Below are 6,147 nucleotides of genomic sequence, written 5' to 3' on the forward strand. Positions count from 1 at the left end.
GTGATTTTCTTGGTAAGCAGTTAATATGTTGTATTTGTAACTTGGTTTGATTTGTGTACAATTACAGAATTGCAAAGTGCTACGGGTATCTATGATGTATATTTTATAGTACTTGGGTGTGACCTATAATTATCAAAAGTTTATCAATTAAATATATCGAGCAATTTTTATTTAAGATCTCATTTATACATCGTTAACACACACGATAATTCTTTATCTTTTGTCTTACAAACCTTTTACTTGTTAATGGCTCCAAACTTTGAACACTTGATCTTTTAAATCACTTAACGTTCTAAAACTTGAAGCGTGAAATGGTTGCGTCCTTTGAGTTGATACGTGGCAAATAATTTTTGCAACTTAATTCAAGACATTAAAAGCTTATTGTTATGTAAAAACAAAGATACGGCCTTATGATTCTTACTGCTTTTACTTATAAGTTTGAATTTAATTTGGATCGAATTCATCAATAGAAATGAGAATTGTAAATTATATTACATTATACCATGTTTAAGGTACTTTGGGAGCGATTGGTAAAAAACTACAGCTCGATATGTCAGTTTTATTTTTATACTAGTGGTACTCTTGCCCGTTAAATAACACAATATCATTGCACATTTATATGTCATGAACGTCTAAATTGTGCTTGTTGAAATCTTTAGTATAAATGGTTTATTGATAAACATTTGAAAAAGCTACATTTCCAAAATGATAACGTTGCTAAAAGGCAAAAAGCACTTTTTATAAACATAAATTAAATTGCAATTAAACACATCATGATAAACACGCCTTATTTTAAATCAATGGCAGTGATTTTATGGTGAGCACTTAATATGTTTGTATTTGTAGCTTGGATTGATTTGTGTACAATTACATGATTGCAAAGTATTACGGGTATTTATGATGTATAATTTATAGTACTTGGGTACGACCAATATTTATCAAAAGTTTATTAATTAATTATGACGAACAACTTTTATATAAGATGTCATTCGTACATCGTTTACACACACGATAATTCTTTATCTTTAGTCTTACAAACCTTTACTAGTTGATGGCTCAAAACATTGAACATTCGATCTTTCAAATCACTTAACGTTCTAAAAAGTTAAGCATCAAATGTTTTTGTCCTTTGAGTTGATACGTGGCAAATTATTTTGTGCAACTTAATTTAAAACATAAAAAGCTTCTTGTAATGTAAAGCAAAGATACGGCTTTATGATTTTTATTGTTTTTATCAACATGTTTGAATTTTATTACCGTTTTCTTGGTATTTTCTGAGTTAAAAAAAACCTTAGCTCAATAATTAAGAGTTGGTCTTATACATGAAAATTCACAATATCAGATTGTAGAACTTATGTTTCATTTGCTGGTTTAAGTTGAATAAGACAAAATAGGAGTTCGTTGGCTTAAATGTTGGGAAAATTAAATCACACGCTTTGATAAGATAACTTTACATTATATTCTGGTAAATTAAATGAAGAAAAGCTGATATAGAATTCTTATTGTAGAAACTATAAAGATTTGTTAAGATCATGTCCGATGTTTGATTGCATCATTTAGGTATATTTCAAGCTGTTTCTGGTAGTCAGTATTGACCCGTAAGATAGCAAAAGTTAAGTCTATCAAAAGCACAATTCAAAACGACTTCACACCAAGAATATAATGATGTAAATTGCTGTAATTGAATTAATTAATTAGTTTATAACTGATTGATTGGCATATTTTTAACCCAAAAAGCCTCAAACGTGGTCGAACTAAATTAGTCAAGAAATCTAAACTGAATGGATTTTTTATTTATAGACATATACACAACCACCATGTGCTCCAAAAGCTTTGTTTTTATAAACAATGTTATACTCAGATATCTCAAGATTACAAGTATCATGTTAGCTTTGTTTCTACGATGAACACTACATCGAGTTTTATGCTTGGCAGCGTAATCGCGAATTATTTTGAGCTTTTTATTTTTAAATTACATCTTTTTTAAACCATCAAAGCCACATATTGTAAAGGATTATGAAAAGAAAGCATTTAAAAACATATTGTTCATAAAAACTAATAATTTGGAAGATAAAACCAAATTTCCTGGAATTTTGCTTAACTAGCATATGCCATATTTTAGCCCTATGTGTTCCATATGCTTTTTGCTGTGTGATTTTCGTGTGCAAGCTATTTCTAAATTGCTTCTTGGTGACAAACTTCTTATCCTAAAATTGTCTCTTATTTGCAGCAATTTTACTGTCAGATAAATTGAAAGTCTAACTAACTGTTTCCCCCGAATGTTTTTGCAAATCTTTGGCGGTGATAGATTTAGCGACTTTCCTTAATAGTTCAATGTTTTGTACTGATAAGTCATGACTCTATATTTCAAGTGTTCTATTGCTTCATAAGTTATTGCTAAAAAAGACAGAAAAAAGAAAAACTCTCTACAATTTAACTACAAAAACCTGAACGTCACAAAAATTCTTAACTAAAATTTGCCTTCCATTTTTTATTCTTGAAGTCATGTCGGTCCATTAGAGCCCATTCTTCTTCTCCAACTCTAAATATGAGTTAAAAGAGTGGCTTAAAAATTCTGACAGAAGATGGATGCAGGACTCTACCATTATTTGCTTTACCACAAGTGTTTTACAAAAAGTTTTTTATTCATTGAGGTTTTTCAAATTATAGAATAAAACAAGGAATTTTGGATCAGTGGCTGGAAGAGCCAGGGGGGAAGGGCCCCCCTAGCTGTTGATTTTGGGGGGCGCTGTTTTGAATACGAATCATCAAGTTTTAAAAATGGGCTATAAAAAATTAAAAACGCATTTGAAACAGAACAGTTATTTTCGCAGTTATATTTTCAGTGAATGAAGTTAACTTTAGGGAATTAGGGAGTAAGGGAATTAGACATATCAAAATGAAACCTTGTCAGGGGGTCGATTAAAGAATAAGATATTGACGAGCATTCTATAATTAGATGTTTCGTTTGTGGCCACAACGCCTGCATGATTTGTCACGATGACGATAGACAACATACTTGCAGGGGAGAAACTAGGACGCTAATTGGGGGGAGTGAATATTCATATATTCAGCTTTGCCCTGCTGATTTTTATTGAATTTAACATCGCGAAGAAAAGAAATCAACAGCAAGGCAGAACTGAAAATATGAATATTTACACCACTCCCCAATTAGCATTCTAGTTTCGCCTATGCATACACGGCCAAATTGTCCTCTTAAGGGACGTGACAAGGCCTAAAATGTGTAATTTTTTGCCTATCTTAATCAATGTTTTTTGCTTCCCTTACAGACAGTAATCGTTACTGGCATTGTATCTTATTATTAGTCCGAGTGTAATAATATATTTTTCAAAAATGACAGTAGTGCAGTCATCGGTAAATTGCTATCATTATGCATAGTCTAACATGAGGTAGCCGTTAATGATACCATAGCATGTACTGCATTGTTCGTATTGTGTTATTTACATTTTCATCGTTATGACGATTCATTTGTCATTTTCAGTAGTAAAGCAAGTTATTATACGGTAAATCTTTTTTAAATCACTTAAAGCTTCTTCGTAAATATTCAAGATTCATTTATCCGCAGTTATCGATTGTGCATAACAGCATATATTTAATTGAAATTAAGATATTTTTTAAACAACAACATTTAAAGACCATTTAAATTGATGTCTCAAAATGCAAAACCCTCATTTTGAGCTTCCATTGTTGGCAATACAGATGTAATTCACAAAACAATTATTTCATTTGATAATTCCATTTGTGTTGGAAAATCTATTTTAATATTATTTAATGTACATCATGGATCATAGTGCAATGTTAAAGACTAACTACAATGTCGAATTCTTTCAACACCACGAAGAGAAAAAGTCGGGTGCTGAGTTACCTATTTTCGATATCTATATATATCACTATGAAATTTGTACACATAAGAGTTTATAGGGATAACCTTCCTGTCTAACCTTCTCTGGTAGTCTGCTATCACAATGGCAAAAAAAAAGCAGTTTAGGGCTTATCTTTAAAACATTGTAACTTTCACATCGAATAACCTTGTCTAGACAGTCACTTTAGGGGAGAGAGAGGAAATAATGGCAAGAGATTGCACAAATTGATCTAATTTTTTAACCCTCCTCCATAGAGACTGAACAAAATCCAAACTCATACAATATCATAATTACTCTTTCACCAGCATGGATATAGAATATACATATCAAATACTCAGTATTTTTCATTCAGCAACTTCGGGATAAATAGTAATTTAGGGTACTCTTTCTTGAAATCAAAGGGTGTCCTGTCTAGTATACTTTTTTTACTTATCATTCCCATTATCATCCCCTTATCAATCACATTATTTCGTGACTTGGGAAATTTGCGTTTTTCTTTAAAACTAAATATAATCTTTACAAAGAGTCATACATCTTCTTAAAAATAATATATTTAACATCTTGATCAAAAACGAAACAAATACTATTTTCTCTTTCATCAACCTCTCAAAATACTCTTACATCTTCTATCGTGCTCCTCTAGCTGCTACTTTGTCAAAATAATTGTATCCCAGTCATGCAGTTGTCTGCTATTCATTTATACCTTCTACTTTTCTGTAATGTTTTTTTTTATAATTTTTATTTCTAAATTTTAGTAGGTATTTCTATCATTAAAGCTCTAGGTCTACTGAACCATCTTCTCTAAGTTTATTGCCTTTTTATGGTAATATCTTTATGTAATTATACAATTTCATACGCCAGACATATTACTCTAATACAATTATTTACGTAATAATACTCATTAAACTTATTGTTATGCTCAAACTATTTACTAAATTTTCCATTCTCTATATACTGTTTACTACATTACAACTCTCTTCCTAATCTTTCTCTCTAATTTATTTTTTGTTACTTCTCGTTAGTTTTACATTAAAAAATGCGTTATTGCATGATCCCGTGCACACCTGGACCCCAGAGTATTTTAGGCCCAAATATTTACGAAAGTTGATCTGTGAAAGATTTGTGAATGGTCAACACTATTTTTGTAGAGCAGTTTTCATCATTCTCATGAAATTCTCTATCAGAGTCTGTTTCCTCACTTGAAGATGGTAAGTATTCTTCTTCGCTTTCACCAAGAAATTCCTGTATTTGCAAAATGTCCCGATATTCAAAGATATTACCGTTTTCACGATTTTCAGACGTCGATTCTTCGGAACAGTCTGTCAGAAAGTTTTGGTTTTGTTTCCATTTTGTTGCTTTTTTCAAAACTATTGATCGTATCAGTTTAAGTAGATGTTGATGACTTGTTCCAGGTGAAAAGACTATCTAGCGACACAGAACTGAGAAAAGTTTGGGTAGCCTTAGTTTTCATCATGATCATTGCGATACTACCAAAAATGATCTGAACGCAAAATGAATAGCGTTTTGTTTGTTCACCCATATATGAATCTTGGCTATGTACTGCTGTGCCAATTTCCCATTTGCAATTAGTCGACATATCTTCTTTGTAACATTGATTGTTTCGGATACGGTCATACATTCAGCGTAAGAAATTAAACTTTTAACCTCCTGAAAAAAAAACTTGAAATATTTACTGGTTTCCCTCTTTCAAACAAAACCAAAATCAAATTAAATGCTCGTATCTTATTGTTTTTTAAGGTCATAAAGACTGCACATTATTATAAAGTACTCACTTTTTTTCATGAAAGAGAACTAGCTGATCTCTTTGCTTCTGATTAGTTTTTACGACAAAATCCGACAAAAATTAATTGACTTTAAAAGTCTGGAGAATGTCCTGGAAGAAATGCATCGGGGACAAAATGTAGAGAGTACAAGCAAGTACATTTTGATGGGCGAAATTTCTTATGCTTGCAAAACTCTATCCAAATATTTAGCCTTTTGCTTTCCTCCTTGTTTTTTAGTTTAGGAAATGAAAGAAATGTTTTCCGTTTTTTAGTCTTTTTTACTATAGCTGTTGCAGCCACACACCGGACAGTACATGATTATAAATGTTCAAACTACTAAACTCTTGGCAAAATTTTTTGTTTACCTGGTTTTGACGTCATACATAATAATCTCGCATAAATTTGGATACGCAGTAAGTTTAAAGTGGCTGAATAGTAAAGTAACATTATCAAGAAAAAGCTTTCTCCTTGTTCATTAG

This window comes from Xenia sp. Carnegie-2017, unplaced genomic scaffold, assembly GCF_021976095.1.
Source record: "Xenia sp. Carnegie-2017 unplaced genomic scaffold, XeniaSp_v1 HiC_scaffold_23, whole genome shotgun sequence".
Taxonomy (NCBI): domain Eukaryota; kingdom Metazoa; phylum Cnidaria; class Anthozoa; order Malacalcyonacea; family Xeniidae; genus Xenia; species Xenia sp. Carnegie-2017.